This window comes from Callospermophilus lateralis, chromosome 2, assembly GCF_048772815.1.
Source record: "Callospermophilus lateralis isolate mCalLat2 chromosome 2, mCalLat2.hap1, whole genome shotgun sequence".
In the NCBI taxonomy this organism is placed as follows: domain Eukaryota; kingdom Metazoa; phylum Chordata; class Mammalia; order Rodentia; family Sciuridae; genus Callospermophilus; species Callospermophilus lateralis.
The window spans coordinates 103,997,796-104,016,596 of record NC_135306.1 but is presented as its reverse complement, the minus strand read 5'-3'; the positions used below and the strand labels follow the sequence as shown (position 1 = coordinate 104,016,596).

The window sequence follows — 18,801 nt, the reverse complement described above, 5'->3', positions numbered from 1 at the left end:
GGCCCTTTGACTAATATCTCCTTGTTTTCCACTTGTTTAACACCGTGGCCATCGCCAATCCATTCTCTGCTTCTGTAAATTTGACTATTTTCAATTCATCATGTAACTGGTATTATCCTGTAGTGTCTGTCTTTCTGCATTCAGCTTATTCCACTTACCACAATATCCTCCAGATTTATCCATCTTGTTGCATAAGGAGAGATTTCCTTCTTTCTCAAGACTAATTTCCTTCTTTTTACAATAAAAAGAAGAGACTAAAAAAATCCCAAAACACACATTTCCAGGAGTCAATGTTGAACCAGTTAAATAAATCAAAGAAAAAAGTATCATGTATTTGATGAACAACTTGCATCTTCTTTTAAGAGCTCTTAAGAGTAAGAGCATTATCTTCTACTTGAGCAACTGGGGTATCAAAGATATCCCTGTTTTAAAAAAATACTGAAACTAAATTGATTACTTGAGATTGTAATTTTGGAAGAGAATATAAGGTATCATTTATTCTATAAAAGCAAAATTTAGTTGTTATAGTAAAGTATGATTTTAGTTCTTGAATTTGGAAGAAGACTATTCCAGACCAAGTGGCTCCACTGAGAAAGCTATCAGACACCACCCATATCTACCTTCAAACCCAATTTGTAAAAGGATAACCAGTGAAGCAGGGACACAAACAGAAAGACAGCAGAGTTATGCAGGGGCCAGGTTCTAACTGCAGGCAACCTGTATTGGCAATGATAGCAAAAGATTTTATTTAACCACAGGTCACTCCAGACTCCATTAGTAGGAGGTTTCAGGGTCCTATATTGTCAACTAATGAAGCTAAGCTATCCTTGGCAAATTTAGAGTCTAGACAAATTTTATCCCTTATATTTCAAAAAATTACCTCCTAGGTAGTGAAAGCTACAAGAAACTAGAGCATCAGATATTAGTACTTCAGAGCTGGGTTTGTAGCTCAGTGCCTAGCATGTGTGAGGTACTGGGTTCAAGTTTTAGCACCACATAAAAATAAAATAAATAAAACAAATGTCCATCAACAATTAAAAAGAAGATTAGCACTTCAGTCCCCATAGAAAAGTGAGCTAAGGTCTATCTCACCTTTATGGTAACTTTATAAGTTTGTCCCATTGGTGGAAGGAAGGGATATTAATTCATAACAGGCAGACAGAGGCATTGAATAAGAAATGAATCATTCTGATTTCCATGAAATATCTTGAAAACACCAAACTCACACTGAGTCTAGGTACCCCCTGCCCTCTGCAATAGGCAAAGGTAATGAAGTCTGGTAATGTGAGACACATTTCTTCCCATTTATGTCATGTAACTGGTATTATGCAGTCTCCACCCTTCCTGTGCTATTCTTCTCCTGTGAACCTACCCTGGCACAAACTCACACTCTCAGAGCTCTTTCTGCTTTCTATTGTATCCCCTAAAACTCCTAACACATGATAAGCAATCTTTCCTGTATGTTTATTATCAGTACAAGGGACCTCTTCCAACTAAGTCTTAACTCACAAATCCTCTTTAAATTGTTCTCCCTTTATCTCTCTCAGATGGTTGTTACTCAATGTCTGCACTCTAAATACTCAAATTTAAAAGGTGAGTCTAAAAACTACTGTAGCCCCCAATGTTTACTCTTCTACTTTCACCTGGGTACCTTCTAGGTTTCCTCACTACTTTCACCACCCAAAAACCACTTTATCACAGTCAGTCATCCTCTGAGGCTTCTGATATCCAGATCATAGACTTCTGCTTCATTCCAAAGTCTGCCATCATCTTGAGGGTTTTCAGAATACCCATGGAGACAGCCTACCCAGCTTCCTAATGCCAAGCTTCTTAACATCCTCAAATTTAATGATTTTGCCTCTATTTTCCCCTTCAGTTTTACACTCCCTGTCATGATAAGCCTTTTATCATGCAGAATTGTGCCATTTATAAAAAAAATAAACTGAAAAAAATCTTACCTTTAAAAGTATTTATTTTTATCCAGTTCCTTACCTAGAAATTCCTATTTTACCTGAACTTTGACCTCATCTAAAACATATAAGTCTTGATTTCTTCATTTTTTTTCATATATCGACTTCCTTCCATCTTTATTCTGTATGCAATCTAAATCGCAAGTTCAACAGTTACCACTCCATTACTGATATTTCCAACTCCATATTGTTAATTTGCTTTCATCACACCTGTCTGGCAAACTCCCAACATTGAAATTAGCCCAATTTTCTACTTGCTCCATTCTTTTGCCAAATCTGCTGAGTACCGCTAAAAAGATTCACATACACTATGGTTCTTTTTAGTAGTTTGGTTCCACTATATCAATTGAGATCCTGGACGCTCTTCTACACAAATGTTTCTACTTCTCCCCGGGCATTCCACTTTCCAACTCACTTTAGGGGCTCTTTCTCTTTTCCTTGAGTCATCTCTTCTATCACTTCCAGTATCAGGTCATTACAAACATCAGCCATTTGTGGGATTTACCATCTCATTGATAAGTCAGTGTCAGATTTAAACTGATTTTTTTTTTTGGAGATGATACTTGGGATTGAACTCAGTGTCTCTCAATCACTGAGCCACATCTCCATCCCTATTTTGTATTTCATTTAGAGACAGGGTCTCACTGAGTTGCTTAGCTCCTTACTTTTGCTGAGGTTGACTTTGAACTCAAGATCCTCTTGTCTCAGCCTCCTGAGCCACTGGGATTATAGGAATGTGCCACATGCCTGAGAACTGTTTGATTTTTGATGCTTGTATGTACTTTCTATATTCTAATATCCCTCCATATTAAATGTCTCTTCCAATGGGCTATATTTTAGCTCCTTAGCACACACACAAAAAAGTTTAACATTCACAAGACAGTCTTGGATGTGGAGGCACAAGGAAAATGAGACAGTTTAAGGTCTTTCATAAGCTTTTCCTTTAAATAGTATACTCAGATATCCAGGACACTTAGTCTGTGGGAGTCTGAATGGGATAAATTCACCAGGAAAATACATTCTTGGCCTCCTAGAGGCATCATGGAACAGAATTGGCCTTGGAATCTGCCTGTAAGCCAGGGGCCCCTGAACTGGCTGCTTAAGCTCCTTGTTTATAGCAATAAATTCTGTAAAGGAGCTGATGTCTCCAGATTCAATGCTGATCTTCAACACGACTTCTTTATTGTTAACTGGGTAATCACTAAACCCCAAGTCTTTTCTCTGGTCAAGGACTTTTTAGCAAAACATGAATGGAGAATCTAAAAGAAAAAATGAAGCAAAACATTCTGAGATTACAGAAAACACCCACAGTTACTTTGGGTTCCAAATGTTAGGAATGGCAGAGGGAAGAAAAGGTCAGAGAAGAACAGAGACAAGACTGAATGTTTTATAAAGAAAAAGGCAAATGTAGGGAAACAATTAAACCAAAATCAATAAAAGGAATCCAAACAGCAAGGATGACAGAAAAAAAGAAGAAAGGAAAGAAAAATGAGAAATATGGGAAAAGAATAGGGAAACTGAATTCTTACCTGGCATCTGGCATGGGTTGTAGAGAAAATGTCAGCTTATGCTTAAAACTCTTGTTCTGGAGCAAATACTTGAGGCATACTTTTCCTGTAGACTCAACTGCTGAAAAATTAGAGAAGAGAAGTGATGGAAGGCAGACATGACCAGACAAATGATTGGAACAGAGGCACCTCCCCAGCTCAGCACATTAAAATTTGTAAGTAGTAATCAGATAGCCCAGGAAGTCAGAGACTTGAAACGATGGGGAAGATGGTGGGCTGGCTCTCCCTGGGATTTGCAGTTTTGCTGAAAGGTAAATCTACCTACCAACTTTATTGAAATTGTCAGGGCAGTTGCTAATCTGCCTCACCTGCATTTTACCAATGATCAGGCATTTATGATTAACCTCTGATCTTTAAACATGGCTGTTGGTTCTGAGGAAAGCATGGTAGCAGGCACACCAAGAGGCAAATTCCAACTCAGAGAGATACTGCATATAGCTGTAGAGAGTGCTTCAGGGACCTAAGAGCCTGATGGAAGAAAGGGAACCAAATAGGCAGAAACAAATAAGGATGAAAAGGATACCCACAATTAACTGAATGTTTATTATGTATCAGGTGCTATGTGACATAACACATGTTATGCCTAATTCTTAATGCTATCTTGAGATGTGGGTATTATCTCTTTTGCTTTACACATGAGAAAGCAAAGGTTGAGAGATTTAATAGCATAAATGTGAATGAAGATATGCTAGGAGAAGTTGATATCCAGACAATGGAACTAAAGAAGACAGCAGCAACTGGCAAAGAACAGTTTAGAGCTGGGTGCAGTGGTGCATACCTGTAATCCCAGGAGCTCAATAGGCTGAGGCAGGATGATCATGAGTTCAAAGCCAGCCTCAGTAAAGAGTGAGGGGAAGAGGAACTCAGCGAGACCCTGTCTCTAAATAAAATACAAAATAGGGCTGGGGATGTGGCTCAGTGATTGAGAGACCCTGAGTTCAATCCCCACTACCATCAATTTACCACTAAAAAAGGTCCTGAAGCACAGGTCTGGAGTCTCAAACATGACAGCCAAAGCTCTTCGTTTCTCTGAATTTGTTCTCAAATACAAAAGACTCAACCTCTCTCAGATTCTTATTTCTTGTTTTCCAACTAATTGGGCCATATTCTAGATGTACAGTGGTCACATTTGTATGAGACCACACGTAGCCCTACTAAGGACAAAGCCCAGGCCTTTGGGAAAACGCACACTGGAAGCAAGTTGGGCTCCTGCCCTTGCAGCAGTGTCCCCCACTCTGCTGTGTACTTGGTTTGGACTGCCCAACTCTGGACACAGGGCTGGCCTCTCAGCTTGAACTGCATCCTGGCCTTACCTGTGATGAACTCTGAAGTGCCCCCTGTCACCTGGGCAATGCTTTTTATTAAGCTGGTAGAGATACCTTCTGCAATACCAAGTGAGAAACATCTGCAATTATAAATAAATGGGGTTAGACATGGGCACTCAAGAGTGGACTTACGCAATTAACAAGGAATGGTGACAACTACAGGATAAGTTAATCTACTTCCCTGATGAGAACTGTAATAGAAGCCATTCACTGAACATGTTGTATATTTAGGGAACTTTCAAATAACCTGAAATTAATTGTAGAATTTAATCATGCTGAGTCTCTTCAGCAACAGGTTTCTCTTCCATTTCCCAGATAAAAAACTGGGGACCTGAAAACTTAACAAATCTATCCACATCCATATCCCTACCAAATGGTCAACATGGCACTAAGCATTACACTGAGCAGAACATTACTCTAAAATGAAAGAAAATAGAGGAACTCTCTTTGTGTACCTTCCTGGTGCTATTAGGGCACTGGATCTGCCCAGAAAGGCCATTCTTAATATATGGCCTTCTGATCTTCAGTTGGAAAGATCTTACTGTGTCCTACTTTGTGTGCCCCAAAACATACTTAACCTGTTGATTTCCCAAATAAATATATCTATGAACAGATAATGCCTTGGTAATACTAATATAAGCATATAAACAGCAGGAAAAAAATAGTTTCTATTGTGAATTAATATTATGGATTAAATAATGTTATAGATTTATATAATATTATAGTTTTATATAACAAATCCTTTTTCATTTGGGTTAGTGTGAGTCATCATCCTCAAATCTAGTGACATCACATAAGGATGAATGCAATTAATTTGTTATCATTCTCTCTGAAGACCAAATTCTGCCAGCATCTTGATGCCCTCACTGCTGCTTTTCCAACATGATCTTTCAACTGTCCCCTATGCTATTTAGAGTGCTTACATGCATAGTTTTACATTATTTGCATGTATGAAATCAAAACTGAAACTTTTTTTTGATCATAAATCTCTGCCTAGAAATCACTAAAATGTTCTGTGTGGATGAAAATAAGACAATAATTATAATAATAGCAAAAATTTATACAATACATATTTTGTGTTGAGGACAATTCCTGATGGAAACACTGGTATTATGAGACTCTAGGTTGCAAGTGGCAGCACTGGGGTCTGGTCACCCCAGCAGAAATCACATTCGGATTGTACCTGTTTTTCTCGTGGTTAAACTGAACTTTTTAAATTACACCAAATGTTTCAGCAACTTCTCCATCTAGGAAGACAAAAAGCTGTATGAAGTAAGAAAACACACATTAAACTTTAATTTCATTGTAAGATATCAGAATTTGCCCTTGAAAGCCCTACTTGCTTCATTCCAGAGACTCCAGCGCTCTTCAAACAGACATGCACACCAGTGGCACTGCACAGCGTCCTCTCAGGTCTGTTAGTAACACGGGATTTTCAGCTCCTCCACACACTGACTACATCCAGGCTTTTTGGGAACTCCACAAAGGCAATACAGACTGAGTTTAGTATTACAAGATAGAGCCTTCCAATTATACACCACATTTTAAAACTCCTGCAGTGAAGCTCAGGGACTGATTTTTTCATTTTCTCTGTGTCCTTCTGTTAAGTCTGTTCCAATTCCTACCTGCAGGGGGTGACCAGGGATGGAGGGCTTTCTGTAAATGTTCTGAAGTGGAGCCAAGATTTCAGTACCTCCTAGATCCTTGCTCATGATCTTAACTCTCTTCACCTCCTCCTCCATTGTTTTCTGAGTATACTTCACACTCTTCTTGAGAGAAACAAATACACCCAGGTATAGAACAGCAGTTGGGCATTGCACACAGCTGAGAAATCCAAGTCAAATAGTAATCCCACCTGAAATCCCCAAAGCCTAGAACAATTCTTCAGTAATATCTTTAAAAATCTAATCCCTTCCTTTAAAGGATTAATTTTCTGGTCTTTTCAGAAACTTATGGAGAGAAATTTCATAGGAAGATTCAAATTGATAGATGTTAAAATAGCATCCTATAGGCAAAGCAGAATCAGTGTTTCCTGAAGAGGAGAGAGGATGAGGAGAGAGTGAGAGACCTTCTCAGACCCTGCCGAGCCAACTCTTAGGACTGCAGCCTGTCACCCTGACTTCATGCCACATTACCTTCCAAGACCTCATAGTGGTCATGCCTGCTGCTGGTCAGATGAAGAATAGCCCTACACCTCCAAATGCACCCCACTTTAATGCCTCAGATTCATCCTTACTTGACTACCTGACTCAGGAAAAGGAACTGGATTTACCTGGGCTGCCTCTATGTGTGACTGAGACCCATCCTGGTTATTCATGGGACACTGCATACTTCCTGAGCAGTCCATAAGGAAGACAAATTCTCCATAGGTCATAGAATGCCTCATCTTCAGGAATATCTGAATAGAGAATCACCATGACAGAAGGATCTCCCACTAAACTACCTAAACAAAAGGGATAAAAATCCTGTGAGGAAAAAAAAGGGCAAGAATCTTAAAGCCACCACAAAACAATTATAGTGAACTCAAAATCTCAAATCTAAATTTCTGTGTTTGATTCTTATACAATATTAGCTTGTAAAGGGCTTTGGCAAGTGAGGCATAAACATATACAAAAAGTAAGGGAAGAATAATCAACGTTTTTAACAGTGTCCCTGGAAGCTATTTTCCTGGTAGCTTAGCAAATGAATAAGACACATTAAATGAACATTTTCCAGCATTTGCCAAAAGAAGCAGATATATTTATCTGCAGAGGCATACCTTCTTCATATCAAACCAATGGTAATCTTATCACAAAGGTCATTGTTTAAATCTTTAATTACAGTTTTGAAAGATTGATGCTCATATGCATAATTTTGAAGTTAATAAATTACAAGAGTATTTATAAGCAATATACACACCAATGAAATTTCATGTGATTTGGTAGAAAGGACACACTGATATTCTCCCAAAGAGAAGAACGTTCTTGGGTTCATGTTGAATTCAAATAGCTTCACATAAACCATGGGATGAGGGAGAACAGAGCAGATCACCCTGAGTTGACAAACTGTTACAGCTATATCTGATTTTATTTTTATGTGTGAATGAAAATTGAGACTGGAATTAAAACATCATTATTGAGATGGAAATGAAATGAGAATGGTTCGTTTATATTAACTCCACTTTTATAGTTCTGAGAATACAAGAGGATATGGAATCATGTAGCATTATTGTATTTTTACAAACTGAATCTAGAATGGTAGAATTAAATCCTTAGAAGCCCGGATTCAACATGATCTGGAACCTGTTTCAGTTTAATCTTTTATTCATGGGATACTCTACTAATCAAACAGTCTACTGAATATAGTAGGTATCATCCACAAAATATTTGATAAAGACCAGTTGAGAAAATTATGTATTCATAATCCAGACATCTAGATATATAATGTTGCATTGGTTTTGATTGTTGAGGGCCGCAGCCGAGTCGGGATGACGCATGGCATTTTTGCCAGAAGTAGTGGTTGAGAGGTGACTCCAGCGAGCCATTAAGATAATGACTTTTAAGTTCTCGCGGAGTTCCTGTTGAGTTCCAGTTGAGCTCTCGCAGGGATTCCTGAAGGGTTTGTAGTGGTTGGGGAAGTGCCGGAGGAGGGATTTCCAGTTGGTGGTTGCTGGAGGAGCCCCATGGCGTTCGGGAGCGTTCGTGGGGAGTGTGTGTGGAATGTGCTGGTGGAGTTCAGAAATAAAGTTTGTTCCTTAAGAGTGACTCATGATTTGTGCCCAGCCAGACTGCGGCAATTGGTGGCCCGGGCAAGGAAAGCCTGAAGCTCGGAGGTACGTGAAATTGCTTGCCCCTGAGGGAAGGCGAGAGAATGGGTGACCATTTCAAAAAAAATGTGTTCTTGTTTTGATTTATTTTGTTTTTGTTTCAAGCTGCCTATCCCTAGAACTTTCTCAGGCAAACTGGGAAAAATGATTGGCTCAAGGTTTGAAGTTTTTTGGCCCTGAGGAAGAGATAGAGATAGACCACGAAAATATATTTCAAGAAAATAGGAAAATTGATACAACGATTTTCTGTTCATTTTTGTTTCATTCTGTTTCGGTTTTGTTTTGTGTTATCTTGTTGGGTTGCGTTATCTTTATAGTAGATTAGAAATTAGTAAAACACAAACCAAAAGAGTGTTAAGTAAATTGTTAAAGGTTCAGATCATGGAAAAAGACATTTTAGATCAAGTAAAAGAGAAGGTCTCTCAAGCTAGTCAGACAGAGGAAGAAAATTTAAAGGAGGAAGGACTATCAGGGAAAAAGTTACAACAGGAGGCTGCTACTAACACCTTTATCATCAGAGGGTATAAGTGTCCAACTAACTGCTCCACCTATAGAGACAACATATCCTATGGTGGCCCCCAACCCCCATAGTTGATAGATGGGATCCTGAGACAGGACCTCAAAGATTGGCTTGCCCTGTATTTGAGCAGGCAGGAGGGCAGCGAATTTACCGTGCTTTACATTTCAAAACAGTGAAGCAGTTAAATGAGGCTGTAACAACCTATGGTCCCCAAGCACCCTTCACTGTAAGCATGGTCGAATCCATTACCAACTTGGACATGATGCCAGCAGATTGGGCTAGCATGTGTAAATCTGTGCTAAATGGAGGACAATATTTGTTATGGAAGGTTGTCAATGAGGAATTTTACATGGAGACAGCTAGGCAAAATGCAGCAGCCAGTTACCCTCAAAGAAATTTAGATGTGTTGTTAGAAAAAGGACCTTATGAGGGTCAATGGCAACAAATTGAATATGATCCTGCTATATATTTACAAATTGCTGCCAATGCAATTGGGGCATGGAAGACTTTACAAGGACATGGAAATTTCAAAGGTCAATTTCTAAGATAATACAATGAGCTAATAAACCTCATGCTGAATTTGTAGATAGGCTTATTCAAACAGCTACCAGAGTTTTGGGGGACACAGAACAAGCAACGCCATTAATTAAACAGCTAGCCTTTGAGCAAGCAAACAGATGGTGCAAGGAGGACATTAGACCATGGAAACATGGAGATTTAAACACATATATTAAATTATGTAGAGACATTAATGAACAAGGGCAAGTCTTGGCAGCTGCAGTGCAACAGGCTTTAGATGCCAGGCCGAAAACATGTTGTAATTGTGAACAAACAGGACATTTTAAAAGAAATTGCCCCATAAGAAGAGGGTTTAACAAAGCTAGGTATCAAAGGAGTAGAATACGAGGTATTTGCCCACGATGCCATAGAGGGAGACATTGGGCTAATGAATGCCATTCTCAAACCACGATAGAGGGTACTCCGTTATCAAAAAACGGACAAGGACCAGGTGTTTACACACGATATCATGGAGAAAGGCATCTGGCTCCATTGCCAAAAATCGGACAGGGGGGCCCAATGCTCTGGGCCCCATGACCACAAATATAATGGGCACTGGAGGAAACCCAGAAACACCATCAGGGTAGTGCCCAGGACATATTGTCCATTATATCTCTCATCATACACAGAGGAAGTGCAGGATTGGACATCTGAGCCTCCGCCAGAGCAGTACTAACTCAAGAGATGGGAGTTCAAATCATTCCCACAGGGGTAAAAGGGTCTCTTCCCTAAGGAACAGTAGGCTTATTATTGGAACACAGTTCTTCTACTCTAAAAGGACTTATGATAAGTCCTGGGGTAATTGATTCCGATTATGAAGGTGAAATAAAAATTATAGCCAGTTCTTCAAGGGGTATACCAGTAATTTCACCAGGAGATAGAATAGCACAGCTATTAATAATACCCAGCCGGCATGATAAATTTTCCAGTAGTACTATAGAAAGAGGTTCCAGGGGATTAGGCTCTACAGGTGTAGATTGGGCTATGCTGTCTTTAAATTTAGATACTCGCCCCATGCTAAAACTAAATATTCAAGGACATGAATTTAATGGGCTACTGGATACAGATGCAGACCTTAGCATCGTATCTCGTCAGGAATGGCCGAAACGTTGGCCATTACAACAAGCCACTCAAACACTTCGAGGCCTGGGAGTGGAGACTAATCCCCATAGAAGTGCAATGGTATTAGATTAGAAGGATCCTGAAGAATGTGAAGGAACTATACAGCCATATGTATTGAATCATCTTCCTATAAATTTATGGGGATGAGTTGTCCTAGATCAATTAGATTTGACATTAACAAATAACATCAATCCAAATGCACCCACTATTAGGGCTAGACAAGTTTTAAGGAAAGAAAAAAGATTACGAGAACAAAAACAAGGTATAGCAGCACCAATTCAAATAGATCAAGGAATAAAAAGACATGGATTGGGTTTTCAGAAGGGGTCACTGGGATAATAAAAATTACTTGGAAATCAGAAAGGCCACTATGGGTTCCTCAGTGGCCCCTGACTAAGGAAAAGATACAAGCAGCCATGACCTGGTCAAACAACAATTAGCGGAGGGACATATACAACCTTCCATATCTCACCATAATACTCCCATTTTTGTCATTAAAAATAAAGCTGGTAAATGGAGATTATTGCAAGATTTAAGAGCCATTAATAATGAGATAGTTATTATGGTACCTGCTCAATCAGGGATTCCCCAATGTCTGCTTTGCCAAAAACCTGGTATATTTTAGCTATAGATATTAAAGATTGTTTTTTTTTTTCAATTCCAATTCATCCTGAGCATAGTCCACGTTTTGCATTTACTATCGCTGCACTGAATCATGAAAGTCCTCATCAGAGATATGAATGGAAAGTACTCCCTCGAGGGATGGCTAACAGCCCAACTATGTGTCAAATTTATGTTAACAAAGCAATCCAGCCACTTAGAAATCAAAATCCTGAACTACAAATATTTCATTATATGGATGATGTATTATTAGCACATAAAGATAAAAACACATTGCTAGAATGTTATGCCTCACTTACAAATTTATTAAAAAATTATGATCTAGAGATAGTAAAAGATAAAGTACAATTAAATTTTCCAATTAATTATTTAGGAGTTCTATTATCCTCAACCATGGCCCGACCACCAAAAATTCAAATATTAGTAGATCAACTCAAATCACTTAACGATTTTCAAATGTTATTAGGAGACATAAATTGGATAAGGCCTTATCTAGGCATACCAACAGGAGAGTTGGGACCTTTATTTGATACCCTAAAAGGTCCATCAGATCCAAATTCACCCCCCATGTTAACGCCTGAAGCAAGAAAGGCATTAAAAATCATTGAAACATATATGGAAAATATGCATTTGGATAGAATGGATATAAGTTTGCCTTTATTATTTATTGTAATACCAACAAAAAATATTCCTACAGGAATATTTTGGCAAGAAGGTCCATTATTGTGGATACATTTATCTTATTCTCCTAACACTATTCTTACTAGGTATCCTGAGGCTGTAGGACAATTGATACTCAAAGGAATAAAAGCAGCAAAGGGAGTGTTTGGAATTTCTCCCAATAAAATTATTACCCAATATACTATGGATCAAATTGATGAGTTAGCTAATGAGTTAAATACTTGGGCAATAATCATGTGCAAATCTGATATTTCATTTGATAACCACTTACCATCTAATCCTTTGTTTTCTTTTTGGTCTTCTCATCCTGTAGTTTTTCCAAAAATGACAAGAAAAACACCTATCATGAATGCTCCAAATATATTCACTGATGGGTCAAATAATGGTACAGCAGCAGTAGTTACCCCTGATCAAACTTTTACATTTTCAGTATCCAAACAATCAGCTCAAAAGGTAAAGCTTAATACAGTATTACAAGCTTTTGTGAGGTTTAAAGATTCTGTATTTAATTTATATTCTGATAGTCAGTATACAGTTAATGCTATAGTATCCCTTGAAGATGCTGGTAGGATTTCCCCTTCCTCTACTGTTTTCTCCTTGTTATTCACTATACAAAGTCTAATCTGGGACAGAAAAGATCCATTCTTTATAGGACATATCAGGGCACATACAGGATTGCCTGGAGCCCTTAGTTTGGGCAATGATTTAGCAGATAAAACTACACATGACATACATATTTTCTCTACACTAGAAGAAGCTACAAATTTTCATAAAAGTTTCCATGTCAATGCCAATACTTTACAAAAGCATTTTAAAATAACTAAGTAACAAGCTAGACAAATAATAAAACAATGTCAAAATTGTGTGACCTTTTTACCACAAGTTAATCTTGGAGTCAATCCTAGAGGACTGATACCTAACCATATATGGCAGATGGACGTCACACACTTGCCAGAATTTGTAAATTAAAATATTTGCATGTTACAGTTGATACTTCTTCCGGATTTTTGATGGGCTCCCTTTCTGCTGGAGAAAAAACTAAAGATATTATAGCTCATTGCTTAAAAAATTTTGCCACTGTGGGCATTTCAAAACAGTTAAAAACAGATAATGGTCCTGGCTATACCTCTACCTCTTTTAAACAATTTTGCTCATCATTTGGCATTAATCACATAACAGGAATTCCATACAATCCACTGGGACAAGGCATCGTTGAAAGAGCTCATCAAACTATTAAAATGTACTTATTAAAGCAAAAAGAGGGAATTGGAAAGGGATATATATCCCCGAAAGATAAACTTAAAATAACCCTTTTTACTCTAAACTTTTTAAATTTGCGTTCATCAGGGCTCAGTGCTATGGAAAGGCATATGTATTCAAAAAATGTACATAAGCCTAAGGTACTTTGGAAGGATATTCTAACAGGACAATGGAAAGGTTCTGACCCAGTGATTGTTTGGAGTTGGGGTTCTGTTTGTGTGTTTCCACAGGGAGAACAGCAGCCGATTTGTATTCCAGAGAGACTAACCAAAGTGATTTCTACAGACCAAAAAGAAGATGATTTGACTCAAATCCATAACAGCTGATATCCAGAGCTCCAGCTTGGCTATTCTTACATCTGCAACAGTGATTCTCCCATGCCTGGAGGCTAATGAAATATGAACACCATTAAAACCTATTTCAAATGTAAAAAACCTTGGGGCTTTCTTGTGGTAATACCTTCAGACCTATTATGCAAGTTATAGGAAAAAGGATGAGATATCCAAAAAAGATTCAAACCCAGGTAGTAATCAGGATGTCTTTTTCAATATCTATTTTATTATTGCATTTTCCCACATCACGAAGTTCTATTTTATTTTTTGAGCTCATACAGACCTAGGTTAATGTTTTTCTGATCAGTTCTCTTTTTTGACTGTGGACTTTTTAAACATTGCAATGGAGATTTCACCTGTGTAAAGCTACAAGGGCTTTACTATTGTCTTATGTGTTGTATGTTATGTGTGCACACTTATGTTTTGTGTTGTATTTCTGTATGTGCGTATGTCCATATATCATATATGAGGAGCGCTCATGAAAAAATTGATCCAAATATTTTTCTTTATTCACTTGATTTAAGTGGTTTAATTTAAATTGAATAAACAGCTGTTGAGAATTGTTTTAATATGTGAACAAAAAAGGAGATTAACAGATCTGTTTGTTTACTTTCACCTTTCCTTTTCATTATATTTAATAATTCTGTTCAGGATAATGTAAATTGTTCAGAAAATTGCTTTCTTAGTACCTGTTAGAATGTTACATAATTTCTTTTTAGCCATCATTGCCAGAATTCCTATCTTCCTCCCAGTGCAGGTGAAGACAAAGATAAAACCAAACTACAGCTTCTTCGATAGCTATCACAGTAAACTGCATAAACTGATGCATTGATGAATAATAACTCAACAAGTAATGCTCAATCAAGGAGTCAATTTACTTTGGGAGGAAATGGACATATTGATAGATTCCTCTGCTTGGTACTGCTTGCAGAAATTTCCTGGACTATGTATAACTTGTATGCATTGTGAACTATCTGTTGGTGCAGCGAATTGTGGTAGTGCTGGCGTATCTTTGCAGATGGTGTCATTGGTGGTACTATTTTTCCAAAGGAGCCGTCAATTGGCTTCGTGTCATGGCATTTCTGTATCCTCCTCCCTTCTGCTAGTGATGGTCTAAAATTTGGGAGCCAACAGAGGTGAGGCAAAGAACCTCACCCCACACACACACACTGGTGCAAAGGCCAAATTTGGGGGCCAACAGAGATGAGGCAAAGAACCTCACTCCCCTCCACTGGTGCATAGGCCTATCCACAAGTATGGCTGTATGCTGGACTGGTAGTCTGTAACGGGTAAGATCCATTTGCAGTGGTACCAACCTAAGACAGGAGGCTGACGCCTTGAGGTCAGCTCATCAGATGGACAGCCTAACAGGTAAGGTCCCTAAGCCACATTGCTTGTTGTTTAATTAAACAGAAGGGGGGAGATGTTGAGGGCCACAGCCAAGTCGGGATGATGCATGGTATTTTTGCCAGAAGTAGTGGTTGAGAGGTGACGCCAGCGAGTCATTAAGATAATGACTTTTAAGTTCTCGCAGAGTTCCCATAGAGTTCTGGTTGAACTCTGGTGGGGATTTCTGAAGAGTTTGTATTGGTTGGGGAAGTGCCGGAGGAGGGATTTCTAGCTGGTAGTTCCTGGAGGAGACGCCTGGTGTTCGAGAGAGTTCCTGGGAAGCGTGTGTGGAGTGTGTTGGTGGAGTTCAGAAATAAAGTTTGTTCCTCTTGAGTGGCTCGTGATTGGTGCCCAGCCAGACTGTGGCAGCATTGGTTTTGATGAGTAAGATATATTCCTATCTGTGACAAGAGACACCTAGGTATTGTTGGGCTGGCACTGTCCTGAGAGGTCAGAAAGGTTGAATGGGACTGAGTACATATGAACTGTTCAGAACACCACCAGATACATGGTATGCACTGCATGTATATTGTCTACTAAAACTCTTTAGTTTCCTTCAAATTATCTTTAACTCCAGAAATCTCTGCTTTCTTGTTTTCTTTCTTTCTTTCTTTCTTTCTTTCTTTCTTTCTTTCTTTCTTTCTTTCTTTCTTTCTCTCTCTCTCTCTCTCTCTCTTTCTTTTTGCTTCCTTGTTTTCAAAGCAGGTGTTTCAAATCTTAACTTTACTACTTGCTATTCCCAGTTTCCTCATCTGAAAAATCAAGGTAATAATACCTACATCATATGATTTTTTTTTTTGGCTAAGTGATACAATACCCTTATAAAACTTAGCTGAGGACTCAACTCATATTGAACTCTTAATAATTTTATAAAATTATTTCTAAAAGTTATTTTTATGCAGTTATTTTTAATTAAAATTTTAATTTTAAAAAGATATCATTTCCTTAATATAGTAAATTCTTTTAAGTTTTTTAAAAAAATGATGTATTGTGCTTTCCCCTCTGTACTGGTATGATTCATGTGGCACAACACTAAAATGTTTTTATTGAGCCAGGTTGCCATTCCAAGATTTCATTTGCTTCCTTGTGGGTAAGTGTACAGCAAATCAATTCGACCAAACATGTGAGCTACAAAGCTGCGCCTGAATGTCATTGCTGGAAGAGATTCATGAGACTGATAAGGATGTCCTTGATGTCCCTCTGTGGGCTATAGAACTGGCCATGGGAGTAGATAAGAACATCTGCATGGGCCTAGAAATATATCAGACAAGAAAAGAGACAGAGATCTCAATCCTTATCTTCTAAAATTGAACATTATGAAATAATGTTCTGAGAACCAATCACTAGTAATATATTTCACAGGTCTAAAGAGCTCACCAATAGGAATCAAACAAGATAACTAATGTACAAGGCAGAGAGTGCAGCTTCATGAGAGATGAACTGGTTATAGCAAACATTTTTGAGGTTGGGACCTCATCATGGACAGCTGGCCCTAAGGAATTATGGTTTCCAAGTGAGGCCACCCAAAGAATGCCACTTTGCAAGCTCAAGTGTATGAAATTACCTTGGCCACACATCAGTAATGAGAGCCTGGGATGGCTTGTGGAAACTGACTCCAGAGAACTGTCTGCACAGCGGTTGTATATGTATAAGCATGAGTCTAGTCCCAACCATGTCACTGTCCCCAACAATGTCTCCATTCCAACCATGTGGAAAATGCTGCTGAGTGGCAGTATCTTTCTAAGAATACTTTATGGCTGCTTCACCCCAGTACAGGCATCCAGGAAGGCCAAGAGAACAATAGACTGACTTGGTTGTACCAATTTTTGTTATTAGCAAAAGCACATATGTGTTCAGAAAGATTTAGATAATAAGAAAAAGTAGGGAAAAGTAAGAAACTGAACTTACTAAGACACTAAACAGTTTAGAAATTAATAATTAGGGCATTATAAAATTTTAGAAATGGATAGTGTTGATTGTGGTGAAAGATGAATTAATTAAAGTCACAGAACTGTCCACTTGAAATATTTAAAGTGTTAAATTTTATTATTTGTCACAATTTAAAAAAAAGAATGTCAGGAATATTATATGTAGGTATGAAGAATCTATCAATAAGGGTTATTCACTGGGTTAAAAAAAGAAATTAAGAAACCAAACATTGTCTTAATCTAATCCCAATGACTATGTTCATACTTCCTTTTTTAAAAATGTTTTTTCCTATGGCATATGTTATTTTATAGGGGTAACCTGCTTGTATGACTTATAACTTACTTCCAGTTACATGGAGGCCTTTCTTCCAAATTATTCCAAGATGCCCATGTATAATATTTCAGTAGCTACATATTAACTTATCATATTAATAAGGACACAGCATAGTGAATGAAATAATTTTAATCATTTAACACTTGATGATATTATAATTGTTATTAAAATGTATCCAGTGCATATTTTTATTTGTATTTAGATTTATTTCCTTAGGTAACATTCCAAAAATTGCAGATACCAAATTGAGCATTTATTTAGCTATATATGGCAAAATTTGTCTTGAAAAGATTGACACAAAACATTTTGTTCACAGTAATCTATGACAGTGCCATATTCACTATATCTTTTGAAACATGAAGCATTATATTTGCAAATCTTTGACATTTAAAAATATTTATTGTCATATGCTCATTTTTATTTGCATTTATGTTCAGACTGATCACTGTTGCATGTGTATAAATGCCTGTATTTTCTGTTATGAATTATTTGTTCACATTATTCATCTAACTATCTACTGCTTAACCTTGCCTATAAGACAATGCCACAGCGTACATCCAAGACAATCTCTTTGTGTGCTGCAGTGAAGCTCTTTCAATATTTCTATAGTAGGTTTAGCTGCTACTGGATAGAAAATGGAAGTGGGGATATTTGAGACTGATTCTAAGACAGTCATCTGCCAAAAGGGGAGTACAAAAGGAGAAAAAAAGTACCTGGCCTCTTCTCAGGCATCCCCATATCCTCAGATACTCAGGGGCTGTGCACCTCCCTGTAGTAAACCAGGAGTTCCATGTCCCTGTTAAACTTGTGTCCTTCAGCCAAGGAAACCTGAGTTGAGGATTATCAAGGGAGTCAGGTTAGAACCATCACTCTTTGTTGCCTGGAGCTGAGGACAGAGCTGAGGGCCACATGCTTCCTCCACCAGTGACAATGACCAGAAGCAGAGGGAGAATCAGGAGAAGACTCAGCACATTAAACCTGGGTGAGGAGGGAGCACAGTGCATCCCACTCTGGGTTAATAGGGAAAAGTAAGGACCACCTGGGAAGGGCTGGACAAAGTCAGGACCCAAGGAATAGGGTCCTGGCAACAACAGTCCTCTCTTACTGATTACCTGAGCAGAAGTCTGATCATCTGCAAGGAACTTAACAGCACTCAAGGGACAGTTGGAGTGGACCCTCTGGATGCCATGCTGGGAGCTGATGGTGGCAACCATGCTGAGTGTGCAGGACAGTTCCTCCAAGGGGACTAGAGGAGTTTTCATATCAAGGCAACTATCTTTAAGATGTTCTACAAAAAATTACTTTCATTCTGCTTTCCTTTCTAATAGTTTTGGCACAGACTAAAATGAAGAAAAAATTTCCTATTATGCCACCCCAGTATTAAAAGG

At 38.2% G+C, this 18,801-nt stretch overlaps 1 pseudogene; it reads right to left on the bottom strand.

Moving 5' to 3' along the window:
- Nucleotides 1–2,888: 2,888 nt before the first annotated feature.
- The window catches only part of LOC143387018 (von Willebrand factor A domain-containing protein 5A-like), a 52,981-nt pseudogene continuing 37,068 nt past the window's right edge, over nt 2,889–18,801 (bottom strand).